The following is a 17,080-nucleotide window of genomic DNA, read 5'->3' on the forward strand; positions in this document are numbered from 1 at the left end:
CAATTCCAAGAGTCAGGGTTTTTCTTCCTGACTTTGACAGGAATCATCTAATTTCATTTTTTTCTCATAATATTTTTATTTGAAAGGCAGATTTACGGGAAGGGGAGGGCAGAGGAAAGAATATGAATGACTCTCCTATCCACTGTTCACTCCTTGAATGGTCTCGGGTCAGCAGCCTGCAGCTGCTCTGGAGGGGGGGCCCAAGGACTCAGGCTACCCCCACTGGTCTCCCAGGAGAAGCAGCCGGAAGCGGGGTGGGAGTCAGAGCAGCCAGGACTCCAACCAGTGCTGTTCTCCCTCTGGTAGGCAACACCCAAGCACACACAGAACAAAAGGGCCGGCGTGGCAGTGCAGGCCACTTCCACCCATCAGGCCAGCACCCTCATCAGAGCTGGTCTCTGGCCCGACGGCTCTGCTTCCAGCTCAGCTTCCTGCTAAGGGTGCAGCAGCCTGCCGGCAGAGTCCTTGGCTTCTGGCTTCACCTGGCACACACTTAGCTGCTGCACAGAGCTGGAGAAGGGAACTGAAAGCAACAACAAGCCGGGAGGCTGGCGCTGATGTCACGGCCCAGCTGGTCAAGCCACAGCCTGCGCTGCCGGCTCACGTCCTGGCTGCTCCACTTGCACACGGCTCCTGTTGGTGGCCTGAGAAAAGCAGCAGAGGCCAAAGCTTAGGCCCTGCCACCCACACGAGACCAGCAGGAAGCTCCTGGCTCTACCTTGGGCACTGTGGCCACTTGGCAAGGACTCTGTGACTTTCCAAGAAACAAATAACCTCAACAACAACAGAAGGCTCAAAGGACAAAGCAGCATGAAGAGACAGCAAAGCTCTCCCCAGGGGACACCCTCACACCAGACTCTGGGCTGTGCCGCTCAGGCTTCAAAAGGACACCAGCTCGTAGCACACTAGGGAAAATCAAAAATTTACTTTCTTGGACAGTAACTGGGTTACTACTGAGATCATTAAGTTTTGGGGTTTTGCTATAAAAAAAAAAAAAATGCCAGAGCGGCCAGCACTGTAGCTCAACAGGCTAACCTTCCACCTTCAAGAGCTGGCATCCCATATGGGGTGCAGTTCATTCTAACGGCTCCACTTTCACCCAACTCCCTGTTTGTGCCCTGGAAGGCAGTCGAGGACGGCCCAAGGCCTTCGGACCCTGTGCCCACGTGGGAGACCTGGAAGGAGCTCCTGGCTCCTGGCTTTGGACCAGCCCAGCTCTGGCCATTGCAGCCATTTGGGGAGTGAGCAACTTGGGGAGTGAACATCTTTCTCTTCGTATCTCCTTCTCTTTGTAAATCTGACCTCCTGGGCCTGGCGGCGTGGCCTAGCAGCTTAAGTCCTCGCCTTGAAAGCCCCGGGATCCCATATGGGCGCCGGTTCTAATCCCGGCAGCTCCACTTCCCATCCAGCTCCCTGCTTGTGGCCTAGGAAAGCAGTCGAGGACAGCCCAATGCATTGGGACCCTGCACCCGCGTGGGAGACCCGGAAGAGGTTCCAGGTTCCCGGCTTCGGATCGGCGCGCATCGGCTGTTGCGGCTCACTTGGGGAGTGAATCATCGGACGGAAGATCTTCCTCTCTGTCTCTCCTCCTCTCTGTATATCCGGCTGCAATAAAATGAATAAATCTTTAAAAAAAAAAAATCTGACCTCCTAATAAGAATAAACAAATCTATTTGAAATGCAGATTGACAGAGGGCTCTTCCAAGTAGTGGCTCACTCAGATGGTCAAAGGCCAGGGCTGGGATGGCCCGTGCCAGGAGCCTGCAGCTGCTTCTGGGTCTGCCACATGGGTGCGGGGATCCAAGAACTCAAGCCATCTCCACTGCTCTCCCAGACACTTGAGCCAGGAGCTGGATCGGAAGTGGAGCAGCCGGGACTCAAACTAGTGCTCACACGGGACGCCAGCACCTCAGGCGGAGGTGTTCCCCCCTATGCCACGGCACCGCCCAATAAAAGATCCAAAACTCCTTTACGCCTCACTTCCAAGACACGTTTGCTTACATCCTTCGCCCATTTCTCAACAAGCTAGTTTTCCCAATGGTTTGCAGTGGTCATTTAAAAATAAGAAAATAGGTCCTTTCTTACCACAGGCCTCTCCTACTGCATTCTGATCACACACCCGTCCCAAACAACAGAAGCAGCACCCTGAAGTTGCCGACGCCAGATGGGCCAAGTCCAAAGGAAGCCCTACTGTCCACGTCTTAACTGCACTCTCCGGGCGCCCGAGGTGGCCAGCACTGTCCTGACGAGGCCCCGTGTGGCACTCTCATCCTCTCACTGGCCAGTCCTCTCTTCCTGCCACAGCTGGCGATGCAGAGCCTCCCAGCTCCTCCTGCCTCCCCCAGCTCAGGCCCAGAAATCCTGTCTGCTCACCGTGCACCACAGCTGCCCCGGCCAGGAAGGTGGAGGAAGCTGCTTCCTGATGCACGCACCCAGCTTTTTTTCACCCCCTCTCAAGCCACTGTACGCTTGGGCTCTTGCTCAGTGTCCTCTGTCACTGCACATGAACAGCAACCACGAGGGTGATGCTGACCTGTACCGTCCACCACGGCAGCCACAGGCGGCTTCAGAGACACGCTAGGAATGCAGAACACACAGTGGGTTCCAAAGACTTCGCAGGTAAAAAAAAACAAATGTTTCACACAGATTAAATGCTGAAATAGTACTGTAATATCCTGGATTAAATCAAATACACTGAATTAAATTCTACGTATTTCTTTTTACATAATTCATGTGGCTATAGGAAATGCAAGCTTCTGCGCCAGCCTGTTGCTCTGGCCGCTGAGACACTGCCGCGCCGACCCCAGGCAGCCAGCAGCCGGTCATGTCCCGCCAGCTGAGCGGAGCCTGGAAGCAGGGCTCACACAGGGCAGGCACGCAGCAAAGCAAGACACTAGGAGCTCAACTCCACTCCAAGGTTGGTGATGCTTTTCAAACATAACTGAAGTTCCCAAAGGACCTTTTCCCTCAAGGTCATCTCTCTGGCCAGGCGCCCCCACCTCACCCCGCCCCAGGTGGGACTCCCTGGTCCTGAGGCTGACCCAGCCCAGGCGTGGCTTGTGAGCACAGCAGAGGAAAGCAGCAGATAAGAGCTATCAACCCAGTTTCGCGATTTATTGCCTTTCAAACGTTCTACTATGTATTTACTTAATGGAAATAGAGTTGTGAGGAAGAGGAGGAGAGACGGACCTCAGGGCTGGTTCTCGCTCCCAGAGGCCCAATGGCTGGGGCTGCTGAGGCCAAAGCCACAAGTCAGACACTTTCTCTGTGTCTCCCACATGGGAGTAGGGGCCCATACACCTGGGCCACTTTCTGCTGTCTTCCCGGGAGCAGAGCTGGATCTGAAGTGCAGCAGATGGGACTTGAACTGGCAGCCCTAACGGGTGATGCCCTTGGCAGACCCACTACCACACAACTCCAGCCCGAAAGAAATCTTTAAAAACTGTGTGGCTGGGCCCTGTGGTACAGCACCTGAAGCTCCCTTCACGCCCCAGGGGCTAAATCCTGAGGCGAAGCTCAGTCTGAGGCCAGGTCCTGCCCTGACCACCACGCGGGAGGCTTGGCTGCAGTGCCCAGCTGCTAGACTGGCTCTCACGGCCACCTGAGGAGTGACCCAGAACAGCAAAGAGTTCTTTCCCTCTTTGTATCTTTGCCTTGCAAATCAACCTTTTTAGAAAAAAAAATAATCAAATCTTCAAAACGTCACTCACTACCACTCACAGAATAAGCAGGAGGCACGCAGGTGGAGGTGGACAGGCCACGGGGCAGACAACACCCACAGGGAACCTAGTGACGGACAGTCCATGTGGCAGATGACACCCCACACCTACCGGGGCAGCTGAGCTCCCTGGCAGTAGGCAGCTCTTTTTTTTTTTTTTTTTTAAGATTTATTCATTTTATTACAGTCAGATATACACAGAGGAGGAGGAACAGAGAGGAAGATCTTCCGTCCGATGATTCACTCCCCAAGTGAGCCGCAACAGCCGATGCGCGCCGATCCGAAGCCAGGAACCTGGAACCTCTTCCGGGTCTCCCACACGGGTGCAGGGTCCCAATGCATTGGGCTGTCCTCGACTGCTTTCCCAGGCCACAAGCAGGGAGCTGGATGGGAAGTGGAGCTGCCGGGATTAGAACCGGCGCCCATATGGGATCCCGGGGCTTTCAAGGCGAGGACTTTAGCCGCTAGGCCACGCCACCGGGCCCAGTAGGCAGCTCTTGAAGTGGCAGTGCCTACCCCTACCCCGACACACATAAAAAATGCTTCCCAAATGAACGCCAGCACTTTTTTTAAAAAAGATTTATTTGTATTGCAAAGTAAGATATATACAGGGGAGGAGAGAAAGGAAGACTTTCTGTGCGATGATTCACTCCCCAAGCAACCGTAACAGTCAGAGCTGAGCTGATCTGAAGCCAGGAGCCAGGAACCTCTTCCAGGTCTCCCACACGGGTGCAGGGTCCCAAGGCTTTGGGCCGTCCTCAACTGCTTTCCCAGGCCACAAGCAGGGAGCTGGATGGGAAGCAGGGCTGCCAGGAAACAAATCAGCACCCATATGCGATCCCAGAGCTTGCAAGGTGGAGGATTAGCCAATCGAGCTATTGTGTTGGGCCCAACGAAATAAATCTTTAAAATAAAATCGTTAAAAGCCCAGGTTTTGTGGCTGACAGCAGCAGTGTATGTCAGGTGGCGTGCTGAGGTCCTGAAGGCTAGCAGGGGCACATTCATGCACCTGGTGAGCCGGTTCTGCCGCGGGGGCACTGCCAGTCCTCTCGCCTTGGCAGCCTTTGGTAGGGCTGCTGAGTGTTCCCTTCCAGGCCTTGGTGATGGCCTGCTCCCCAGGAGCCCCAGGCCACAGAGCACCTGCTTTGGCCAGGCCCTGTGGGTTAGCAGAGGCACTGCAGGCGCCAGGGCAGGACAGAGAGGGCACTGGATAAGGTCAGGTTGGCTTTGGTCTCTCGGGTCCCTCTCCTTTGCTCTTCGTGCTCCCCTCTGCCCTCTGCTGGACGCTTGGCTTGCGGCAGTGTTTCCCACTATTCTGGGGCCCCCCGCTTCCTGCATGCTAGTGGCTGGATCCTGAGGAAGTTTGTTAGAGCAGATAAACTTTGTTACACTTTTATTTTAAAATGTGTGTCTTGGGGCTGTGGCGTAGTATCCCAAGCTTCAGCCTACATATGCCGGCTCCCCATATGATCACTGATTCATGTCCCAGCTGCTCCACTTCCCATCCAGCTCCCTGCCTGTAGCCTCGGGCCCCTGCACCCGCGTGGAAGACCCAGGAGTTGTTCCTGGCTTTGGATCAGCTCAGCTCTGACCGTTCCGGTCACTTGGGGAGTGAACCATTGGACAGAAGATCTTCTTCTCTGTATATATGACTTTGCAATAGAAATAAATAAATCTTTTTTTCACCATTCAAATGGTATGTTTATTCTGATTCATACATTACACAATGTATACATGTATGAAATATCAAGTGTTGCTCCATAAATATGTACAGTTTTTATATATCAGTTGAAAATGAGCGGCTAAAAAATGTTTCCCTTGGGCCCTGCGCCGTGGCCTAGCGGCTAAAGTCCTGGCCTTGAACGCACCAAGATCCCATATGGGCGCCGGTTCCTATCCTGGCTGCCCTGCTTCCCATCCAGCTCCCTGCTTGTGGCCTGGGAAAGCAGTTGAGGACGGCCCAAAGCCTTGGGACCCTGCACCCACGTGTGAGACCTGGAAGAGGTTCCTGGTTCCCAGCTTCGGATCGGCACAGCACCGGCCTTTGCGCTCACTTGGGGAGTGAACCATCGGACGGAAGATCTTCCTCTCTGTCTCTCCTCCTCTCTGTATATCTGACTTTGTAATAAAAATAAATAAATCTTTTTTAAAAAGTTTCCCTTCCCTTTAATAAAACAGATTCTTGATGGGCTTTTGAGGATTGGTATCAAAGAACTTCTTACAAGAAAGATGACTTTCCCCTCTGCGTTACATTCCACTTAGATAAAGACAACTTTTCCTGCTTAATCACGAAGTGGCATTTAGTTAGTCATTCAGTAGCATGTTATTTAACTCATGGTGTTGTTAATTTCTTTTTTCTCCCTGATGTTGATTTTTTTGTGGTTTTTCATTTAAGGGGATGTATAGTAGCTGTGTAATGGAGATTGTCATAATTAGTAACATGTCATTTAACTTCATGGCGTTATAAATTTCTATTTTTCTTTCTAGTATTGATTTTGTGTTACGACTTTTCATTTGAGGGGATGTACAGTAGCTGTGAAATGGAGACTAGCATCCAGATGTGCAGGTATAATGCAATATGGATTTCTACTTCCAGACAAAGATGGACTTAATATGAAACTGTTTACTATATCTTGACAATAGGATGCTGGACTCTCTGCCATTGTCCATGCCCGCAATGATGGACCTATGACTGTGTATGAAGAATTGTACTTTAGTAATGATATAGAGGGAACTAGGCGGCGGGGGGGGGGGGTGATTGGGGCTGGGATATGGGAAATACCAGGAACTGTATCATAAAATGATAAATAATAAAATGTAAAATAAATAAATAAATCTTAAATAATTATTAAACAGAAATTGATCAAAGGAAGGTAACTGGGAAAACTTCCAGAACACCTGAATGTTAAATAATTCTTGTAACCTGCAAGTAGGTCGAGCAAGGACTCCCAAGAGAAAGCTAAAGTTAAGCAACCGTTAAACCAGTTCCTGTGACCTCCGTCCCCACAATTCTTTCTCCTTGTTCTTGCTGCCCAGGAAGATCACCCTTCTCTCGGAAGCACAGGGTTGACAGTAGCTATTCACTCTGTGCCTGGACGCCCCAGGGGAAGCACACAGCACCACGTTCACGGAGCAGTCCCGGTGAGCCCAGAGGCACACGCACACCCCGCAGTCCCCCTCGGGCGTCCGCACTGCACCCCCAGCTCCTCCTCCGGAGGGATCCGCTTCATCCTCACCCACCTTGACCCACGGCCTTGTGCAGTTTCTAATCTGTCCTTGGCTATCCTTGCACTTCAATTTCACACTAATGTTTTCTAGCACTCGATCCAACCCTTTTCAAAATGGTATTTCTTCAAGTCCTTTCCACCTCTAGATATAAAATGAGCAGTCTCTAAGGCACTGTGCACTCTTAAAGCCAGGAATGATTTCACACCTGTTGGCCAGTAACAAGACCAAGTCCTCTCCTGTCATTCCTAAGCGTTTCAAACATTCACACTCCAGGCCTGCACGTGACACTTGGTGATTCAGGAGCAGAAGACCAGAGACCAGAAGAATCCCCGAAACTGCTGGAGGGCACAGCCAGCCTGAAGAGGCCTTGAGCAGCACAGCCGGCGCCCCAAATCCCGCACCACCTGCAGCCTCAGCCCAGCTCCAGGCCACACTACCTGGCACCCCACGGTGCCGAGACACTTGGTGCATACTGGCTGCCAACTACAGGGGCATCTGGCCTCTCCTACCACACCAGCTGAAGACTGGGACCACAGAGCCAAAAAGAGCAAACACAAGAGGAAATCACTTTTCAGAAATTAAAAAAAAAAAACAGAAAATCACCCAGAGAACGTGTGATCGACACTTTAAGAACAAGAGAGCACTGACAAAGAACCAACAGATGTGGCTGATAACTAAAAACAGAATTTATCAAAATGAAAAAAATATGAATGAACTCAACCTCACTCAATGGATCAACTACCAAGTGGACACAGCTGACAAAGGAACAGTCCGCTCCTAGAGGGACCCGACAAAGCCACCGCAGGCGACACAGACGAGATCTCAGCCTGAATCCCCTCTGGGCACCAGTCGGAGCCCGGCCTGGCAAGAAGCCAGAGCTGACAGCCCAAGCGCCCACGTAGGAGACCCAGGAGACGCGCCGGGCTCTGGCCTGGTCCAGCCAGCTGGGGCGCGAACCCATGGATGGAGGCCTTTCTCTGAACTCTGCCTTTCAAATAAATAAAATAATTAAAACACTTTCTGACTAAGCGATTCGCAGTGAACCTGAAGCACAAAGGAAAGAGTTTCCGAAAGGAATAACGTACAGGAGCAGCTGCCTTGCGCGAGTGGCCAGGTAACATGTCCTAACACCGCCTACTTCGCAGGCGTCTAAGAGCACAAAGCAGAAATCAGTCAATACACACACGCAGGAGCACACAGCCATGCTAAGCTCTGCTAGGGTGAAGATGCTAACCTCAGGATGTAGAGTAAGTGTGGAATGTGTAAATCACCAAGGTGTGTAGTTTCTGCATTTATGTACGCAGAGGCTGAACAGGGGTAAAGAGGAAACCCCTACAATATATAAATTAGCAAAAATAGAAAACAGGACAGCAGAAACAAATCAACATTTGCAGCACAAAGTAAAATGGCCTAATTCATCCATTCAAAGTCAAGTTATAAATACCAATGTGATGCTCCTTGGCAAAGGCCTACCAGCGAGCTGAGAGCCACGGGAGCCCGTCCGGTGCAAGTCACCAGTGATCTACAGCTTCTCAACTGCGGGGCCCCAAGCCAAAGGCTCCAGGACCTGCCCAAGCACGCAGCACCAGCAGCGTTCTCACCCGCCCTCCTCTTTGGGCTGGTGACTGATGCACAGACCAATGACCCAAGGCCACCAGCCTGAGAGGAACGCAGTGACACACCCACCCCAATCTCCAACAATCTAAACCCTCACACACGCCATTCAAGTTTCAGACTTGGAGAAGTGCATTTGCAAACTGGGGATTCTCAAAGCCGATCTACATATTCCAAAACCCCAAATCTGACATATTTCCAGTTCCAAACACCCTGCAGAGGGTGCTCAGCCCGAGATATACTTCATCTAATACCGAACAAGACATCAGCCTGCCCCTCAAGCCCATGCACAGCCCAGTGCCAGCCCCACACTTCGTAAGATGTACTTTACTTAGTTGAAAGGCAGACTGACAGAGAGAGATCCTCCCTCCTCCAGTTCATCTCCCACACATCCACAGCAGCCAGGGCTGCGCCGAGGCAAACCCAGGAGCCCAGAGCTCTCCCAACAGGAGGGCCAGGAGCCTGGCACAAGCTGGAGCTGGCTGCTTTCCCGGCACGTTAGCAGGGAGCAGGACCTGAATCGGTGCGCTCCACCTGCAGTGTAGGGACACCACAGATGGCCCGTGGGCAAAGCCCTCCCCAAGGCAGATACACAATCAGGAAGCTACCAAAAGAAGATACCCGCTTTTTAATATGCAAACAGCCAGCAGACTCAAAGCTGCTCATCAGCTTAGTTCACAGCAAAGGGTAAAGTGAAACTACAATAAGCAAAAAAACCCTTCACATCTACTCTAAGTAAACAATGAAAACAAAAACAAAGGGGCAGGAGTTGGGCACGTGGCGGAAGAGGCCACCGTACAGGTCCTCTGCCAGCTTGCTGAGTGGCAGGTCCAGCCCCAGTTCAAGCCTCTGCCATTGCACTCTGGAACACAGCAGGTGCTGGCTCAAGCTTGGTGCTCCCCCACCCACTCTGCTTTGCAAATAAACATGGAAAAACAACTATTTGCGAGCAAAGCTCAGAGTTCTCTGCATAGTTTCTGCACACACATTTCCCAGGGGTCACTGGACGGTCCCTTCCATCTTACCTCTAGATTACAAAGTCAACGCCCAATAGTAAATAGTTAGGGAATAATGACTAGGAAAAAATCCGTACATGCTCAGTACACACACAACTTTTTTTCCTCAGATAATCCCAGCCTGCATTTGAGCACCTGAGGCTGCTGGAGTCCCCTGAATCTCAGGTCTCCAGGCCGACGCCCCAGAGAAACACTTGTACTTGTTCCCAGCAGCGGGAACAGCCTTCCTCAGCAGTGAGGGGCCAGAGAGCGAGACACGTTCAGACGAGGAGGACCAAGCTAAGCCTGCAGCAGCGTGGGCAACCTTGCCATGTCGGCCATGACTTCCCGCCACTACGACCAGCCTGTGACCCCCTCTCGCTGTGCCACTCATGTGGGGAAACCGCAGACCAACCCAACAGGCATCCTGCAGATCGCCCAGGACCCCTGCACTCAAGTCTTTCCCACCTTCTCCTGACACCTTACCAACTACCCCCCATCCCACTCCTCCCTGGTCCCCCACAAAGTGCAGTGGGGAGCAATCCCCCACCCCTCCTCCATGTGGACTCCCCACAGAGCACCTGCCCACCACTGCCACAGTCGGTGCAGAGCCGCCTCACCCGCCTCACTTCTCTCTTTGATTTTTTTCTTATTTGAAAGGCAGAGCTAGAGAGAACTGGGGGTGTGGAGAGATCTTCCATCAGTTGGTTCATGCCCCAAGTTGCCATAACGCCCAGAGCTAGGCCGCTCTACAGCCAAGAGCATCTTCCAGGTCTTTCACTCTAACATCTCAATAATACCTGAACCACAAAGCTTTCATCTCGTGCAGGTGCTACCCTCTCACCACAGCGGCTGAGGAGAAGCAGGGGACAAGCCTGCCCCTAGCTCCCAGGTCAGCAGCAGCACACCCACCCCACAGGCTTCTACGTCCCACTCACTCCTGCATACACTAATCACGCACATTTCCACCTGCAGCCCAGCGCCTTAATCCACCGGGCACGTCAAACCCCCGTTCCTGGGCTCCCTTTCCTCCTAAATGGCAACTCCCACCACATAATCCCCCAAGTCCCAGTTATCACTCCCCAGACACACCTACACCCCGTCTACCAGCAAATCCAGCCAGCTCACTGGCTCTTCTCAAAAGGATCTAGAACCCCAATACTTCTTCCTCCAGTCCAGGCACCCACCACTGCTCTACAGTTCTGCAGGGGCCCCGGAACCAGAGGTCCTGCATAGGAGCGGCCGCCACAGCGCCCTGGCCTCACTCTGCGCCAGCCCATGCAGCCAGTATTTGAACAGCGAACAGGAAACGGCCCCCAGCCTCCACCTCTCCTCATATCCACTCGAACCTTCCTTTCTCTGCCTTTCAGATGAAGCATAATCAACACTTAGAACAAAGTCAAGACTTCCTCTGGCAGGAGCCTAAGTGGGCCTCTCCCCCTACTCTCCCCAGCCTCTGCTTGACCGGCCTCCCCATTGTCCAGACCTGGCAGGCACAACCCCTCCTCTCTCAGGCCTCGCCCTTGGCCTTGGGGCTGGCCCACCTCCCTCCACAGATGGGCCCTGCAGACCACCTGGCTGCTTCCCTTTGCGTTTCTCTGTCACGGTCCCTGCCCACTGGGGCCTCTGGGCTGCCTGGCTCACCGCGGGCATAATCAGCCTTGAGCAGGTCTAAGACTCCGCATCTGAATAAACGAAAAGTCACAATTCAATCCACATAGTCTAAAGTTGAGCAAAAAATTAAACATCTACTCGCAGAAGGTAGCACTACAAGTCCATGTGTGCTTGGTGGTGCTGGGTTCACCAAGAGGGAGCTGGTGAAGACGGGCAGTGAGCTGGAAGTGGGGGGCAGGGAGAAACGAAATTCTGTTGCTTAAGGTCTTTGGTGGGCACACACCTGCATTTTTAATATCTGTAAACATGCTGATGTGTGCTGTGTGAGCACACACCTGTGTGAGCAGCCCCACCTTGTGCGTGCACATTCTGCTGGGAGACAGCCGGCTCCTCCTGCAGCTGCTTCACACTGAGGCACGGCCGAGGAAGCGCTCTGCTGGGCTGCCACCTTGGTGGAGTAAGCCAAGACGCTGCCTGCGCGCTGGCACCCAACATGCACAGGCGCCAGTTCGAATCCCAGCCGCTTCACTCCCAGTCTAGTCCCTGCCAACGCGCCTGAAAAGCAGGAGTACGGCCCACGCGCCTGGGCCCTGCACCCACGTGGGTGAACGAAAGGTGCCCGCGGTGAGCCAGGCAGCCCAGAGGCCCCAGTGGGCAGGGACCGTGACAGAGAAACGCAAAGGGAAGCAGCCAGGTGGTCTGCAGGGCCCATCTGTGGAGGGAGGTGGGCCAGCCCCAAGGCCAAGGGCGAGGCCTGAGAGAGGAGGGGTTGTGCCTGCCAGGTGAGGACAGTGGATGCCAGAGGAGCAGCTCTGGTGGAGATGTTCATCTCTCTCTCTCCCTCCTTTGCTCTCTGTATCTCTGTTTTCCAAACAAAAATAAATAAATCTTTTTTAGAAAAGCAATATTGAAAACAGACTGAGGAATCTGGGTGTGTGTTAGTAACAGAATCGCAAAGCTGAGAAGCTGCACAAGCGAACGCTGCTGGCCTCCACCAGGACTCTGCACTGTGGACAGAAACCAGCTACACACCCACACAAACCCCTGTGCAGGGCACTGAGCGCAGGCTCGCCGAGTCCATCCGGGAGCAGCAAGCAACCTGAGGACCAGGGGCACAAGGCCAGGGCCTGGACGCTGTCCTCCAAAGCCCACTGTCTGCAGAGGCCCCACAGGGCTCCACTCAAGGCTCCCACTCAGGCAGACTCTGCAGAGCTGGGCCGATCCAAAGCCAGGAGCCAGGAGCTTCTTCCAGATCCCAAGGCTGTGGGCCGTCCTCCTCTGCCTTCCCAGGCCACAAGCAGGGAGCTGGATGGGAAGTGGATCCTTCCCTCTTAGCTCCCTTAGTCCCCTGAGAGGTGGCAGTGGGTGGGGCTGCTGTACCCCAACTTAGGAATCACCCAGGAAGTGGATCTGCACCGCCGCCAGGCTCTTCTAAAAACCCAGGACCTTGATTCTGCCGCAGCCCAAGACCGATTTCCAAAGAGTTGATCAGGCCGACACCTACCAACACGCCCCTGCCAGGAGCTGCCACTGCCTGCCCGTCTGACCATGTTGTATAATCTGCACTACTAACACTTTTTTTTTTGGAAAGACAGAGTGCTGGGGTCTGTGCAGTGGGTCTGTAGGACACGAAGGTGTGAAAAGTACTGTTCCATTGCAGGCAGGGCCAGCGGGCGTCTCTGCAACCACCTGAAGGCAGTTCCACCTTCCTGCGCACGGCCCACCCCGCTGAAGAATTCCATGCTGTGTTTAGGCACTGTGAGCTTGGAAGTTGAAGCTGCTGCTGTCTTGCCAAAGGGCCTTCTACAGTTGGTGCAGTCTGTCTCCGCTGCCCCCACAGACCATCCTGGTGTTTAGCTCCCTCCTTCTGATGCATTTCCTTCCTTAACTGATTAAGTAAGTTGTAGAATGATGATTGTAGTAGGAATGTATTACTGATTCAGAACTTCTATTGAGAACTTAAAGCTGAAACAAACGGCACAATTATCCTTGGAAACACCCACTTGACCACGTGCCAGAGCCGTGCCAGAGCCTGTGACAGCTTCTGTATAAATGAAAGGGACACCTTTCTCACATTGTCCATTACGATCCTGAAATCGCAGTGGTCTGTTTCTCTTCTCTGGGCCTGCTCCGTGCACCCTTCTTGTGTTCCGAACTCCAACAACAGTCACAGATCTTCAATGATTTATACCCTAAGTTTCACAATTTTCCAACTGGTAAACTAGAAAATCTGAATTCTAAGGACAAGCAGAAGGACCACCAGGCTTCCAGCCTGCACACCTCACCTGCCCACCCCAGCCGGGTCCAGTGCGGGCTCCTGGTTCCTGCCCCCAGCCGGCCCGGCAGTGGTCCCTGAGCTCCAGCCAGGGATTGAACTGGGGACCAAAGATCTCTACCCCTCTTTCAAAACAAATCAAACCTTTTTTTTTTTTTTTTAATCAGCCTGTCATACAGTGTTGGCTTTTGAGAGGCACCTGTATTCCTCGGCAAGCCAGACCGAATGATCTCACCGGCCTGCGATGCCCACCAGCAACCAGCCTGGGCCACAGGCAGGCGTCGCCAGTCTCGTGTCATGGTGCTGCAGGTGCTCCAGCCTGCACGTGGAGTACTGAGGAGCGCCTCCCGTGCCCAGGCAGGGCGGCCCAGCTCCCCGTGGTGCCGAGCTGAGATCCTCAACAGCGGTTCCAAAGCCCAGTCTCACAACAGACAAGTTCTCTTAAACTAGATTCTTTTTTTTTTCAAGATTATTTGTATTGGAAACGTAGACTTACATACAGAAGGAGAGACAGAAAGATCGTCCACCTACTAGTTCAGTCCCCAAAGGCCTGGGGAGCCAGGGCTGGGCCAAGCCACAGCCCAGAGTTCCACCTGCTCCCCCAGTCTGCGGCAGGGATCCAAGCACTGGCCTCCGCTGCTTGCCAGGTGCAGCAGCCACTGCTGGGCAAGAAGTACAGGGCAGTGGAGACCTGAACCAGGCACTCCTCAGGTGCAGCACGTCAAACGGTAGCTCAACCCACTGCACCGCAATGTTCCCCTCACAGCTTGCCAAGACCACTGATTCTACCATGGTCAACCCAGTGCTGTCCCATGCCACCCAGCAACCAGCCTCTGGAGGTCAGCAGAAGGGGCTCTGAAGGGTGCCAACGTGTCCTAAGGGCCAGAATCGCCCCAAGTCAAGAACCCTGATCTAAAGTTTAACAATCAACTGAGGTGTTCTTCAACCAGGACAGTAAAATCGCTTAAAGCCAAGAGGCCCAGCGGGTGCCTCAGCACCTCGTGGCTACGGTGCTTGAGATAGCTGAGCCGCTCTCGGCACAGCCCGTGACCAAAATCCCAGAGTCACAAGGCCTTCGTGACCGCTGTCATCCACTCTTCCCGAGTATAATACAATGCTGTAAAACAGTGCACGTCAACACAGACTCAGGTTAATATTTAAAATATAAACTGCCAGACAGCAGTCTGCGGCACAAACCCGCGAAGGCCTAGCCTGACCCACACTGTCTCCACAGCGATGTTTACTTGTAAGAAGGACTTTATCTTCCAACAGATGCAAAAACTTATCTTGAAGAGGCCAAGCATGCCTCACCCTGTCAAGTCTTCGCTCTAGATCCATTTTCTGTCCAGCTGTGGCCTCTCAAATGCTGTCAGAACTACTAACTTCTGTTTGGCTGAACTTTACAGAAGTCTTCTAGATCCTGAACACTCCCTCCCTGGCCTTGACTAAGCCACACCAGCCAGACGCCCGTGTCCACCCAAGGCCCCAGGCGACCAGAGCGCATTTCACGGGTGCAGCAAAACTCGCCAGACCCCAACACCAACGGGCTGAGCACACTGGGGAGAGCGCACGGCTGTGTCGGACGCCTGGATGGCAGAGCCGGGCCCACCGAGGCACAGAGAGGCCTCCCGGGAGGCCAGCACCTCAGGGCACCACCGTGAGGATGTGAGAGCTCTAAGGAGATGGGGAACAGAGTCCTACTAGAGAGCTCAGCGGACCAACATTCTGGAAGGTGCCTCCAGTAAGCACTCTAGCAACTGGATCTGAGTCCATCTGTCCCAAGAAGAGAAGGAAGAGAACTTGAAGCTCCTATTGCTGAGCCTGCCTGACTCTAATTTCCAAAGACGGTGACCAAGAGCCAGGGCTTCAACTCCGACGGGACTTCCTGAGTGTCTGACTTGGAACCGGCTGCTGGCCAGGCACCTGCCGAGCAGCTCTGCACACAGCAACCACTGGCGGGACCCCACAGCTCAAGGGGACCGAGGGACGGGGCCCCGGCGCCAAGGTCACGGCGCCAGCAAGTGGACACCCACCGCGCGGGGCGGACCGGCCGGCCCTTCCCCTGGGCGCTGCCAGCCGGCACCATGACCTTGAGGCCAAACATCAAAGCCAACTTCACACACAAGTCAAGTGGGGCGACACCCACAACGGGCACCGAAGGCGAGTGGCTGCCCCGCTCCACTGTGCGTCTCCCAAACCTGCCGGCCAAGGGGACTCAAAGTCCGAGTTCGTGACCAGAGAGAGGGAAGGGTCCTGGGCACCAGCACGGAAAAGGGCCACGGGAGAGGACTCGGAGCGGCTTAGCGCGTCCCGATGACTCGGCGTCGAATTCAGGGAAACCCACAAAACTTGTTCCAACAATGGCCTTCGAGAACCCTGCTGCCGAGTTGCCGCCCCCCCCCCCCCCCGCCCAGCCGCCGGGAGAAAGTTAGTCGGAGACAGAGAGACACAGAGAGACAGAGACACAGAGAGACAGAGAGCCAGGGAGCGAGCCCGCAGCCCGCACAGGCTGGGCGGCCCGGAGCGGGAACCGGAGCGGGAACCGGGGCGGGAGCGGGGTCGGGGGACGGCGCTGCGGGGAGCCCCGGCACGGCCGCGGACGGCGACGCCGGACACAGCCGGCCGCCCCGGGGCCGCGTCCACCCCCGCCGGCCGGGAAGGACCGGGCGCCGCGCCTCCCGGGCCGCCGAGCCGCCGATTCCGGGGGGGAGGGGAGAGGGGCCCCGGGAGCTCCCGCGCCGGCCGACCCCCGGCCCCGAGCCCGCCGCCGCCGCCGCCCGCGCGCCCCGCCGCGCCGCCCCGCCGGCCCCGCGTACCTGGAGCTGCCCACGACCCGCCGCCAGTCGCGCTCAGGCGGGAAACGCGCTCACCGACACCAACCGCGAAGCGCCCAAAATGGCGGACGTATCAAGCAGGCCTGGAGTTCCCCCCGCCCTCCCTCCAGCCGCCTCGCAGCCAATCGCAGCGCTGGCCCCGCCCCCGGTCCCGCCCCCATTGGCCTCCCGCTCCCGCCCCCTTCGACCTATTGGATCGCCCAGCGGCTCCCTCGCCTCCCCTCCGATTGGCCGGCAGGTCTCGTCAATCAAGCGCTCGGGGTGCATTCTTTTCCCATGGACTTGGAGGGATCCGGAACCTCTAGGACCCTGGAGTCTGGGAAACAAATCAGGAAGCAGGAGAAACTTGGCTTGTTCCCCCCTACGCCGTAGCAACAGCAGGGCCGCTGCTTGACGGACGTTTCGGACCACCAATCGGAAGGGCCTATGCCGCTGGCTACTAAACGGAGCCAACCCAATCACGGCCGTGGAGCCTGCACCTCGAGGGAGCCAATGGGCAAGCGAGGAGGGCGGAGCTAAGCGGGGAAGAGTCCCCGAGGAAACCGGCGATGACGTGAGCCACAATTCGCGGCGGCGGCGGAAACTGGCTGGGTCCGGGGAATTAGCTCAAATGGTAGAGCGCTCGCTTAGCATGTGAGAGGTAGCGGGATCGATGCCCGCATTCTCCACAGGTGACTTTTGTGACTTTGCAGTCGGTCGCTGTCTCAGTGAGTTGGCCCTCTCTCCAGAGGTCAAGCCAGGCTCGCCCTTTGACCCTGCCTCACTGTCAGGACAACCTTCCATGTTATCCGTTTTACCTCAG

At 54.8% G+C, this 17,080-nt stretch overlaps 1 protein-coding gene across 9 annotated transcripts in view; it reads right to left on the reverse strand.

Annotated features, from left to right (window-relative positions):
• The window catches only part of PPP6R3 (protein phosphatase 6 regulatory subunit 3), a 93,627-nt gene extending 77,244 nt beyond the window's left edge, over positions 1-16,383 (reverse strand). For all 9 annotated transcript variants that reach the window (XM_058662708.1, XM_058662707.1, XM_004598230.2 and 6 more), the window contains exon 1: positions 16,261-16,383. The gene's annotated coding sequence lies outside the window, so the exon portion shown is untranslated. The remainder of the gene's footprint in view (positions 1-16,260) is intronic.
• Positions 16,384-17,080: the final 697 nt, after the last annotated feature.

This window comes from Ochotona princeps, chromosome 4, assembly GCF_030435755.1.
Source record: "Ochotona princeps isolate mOchPri1 chromosome 4, mOchPri1.hap1, whole genome shotgun sequence".
Classification (NCBI taxonomy): Eukaryota; Metazoa; Chordata; class Mammalia; order Lagomorpha; family Ochotonidae; genus Ochotona; species Ochotona princeps.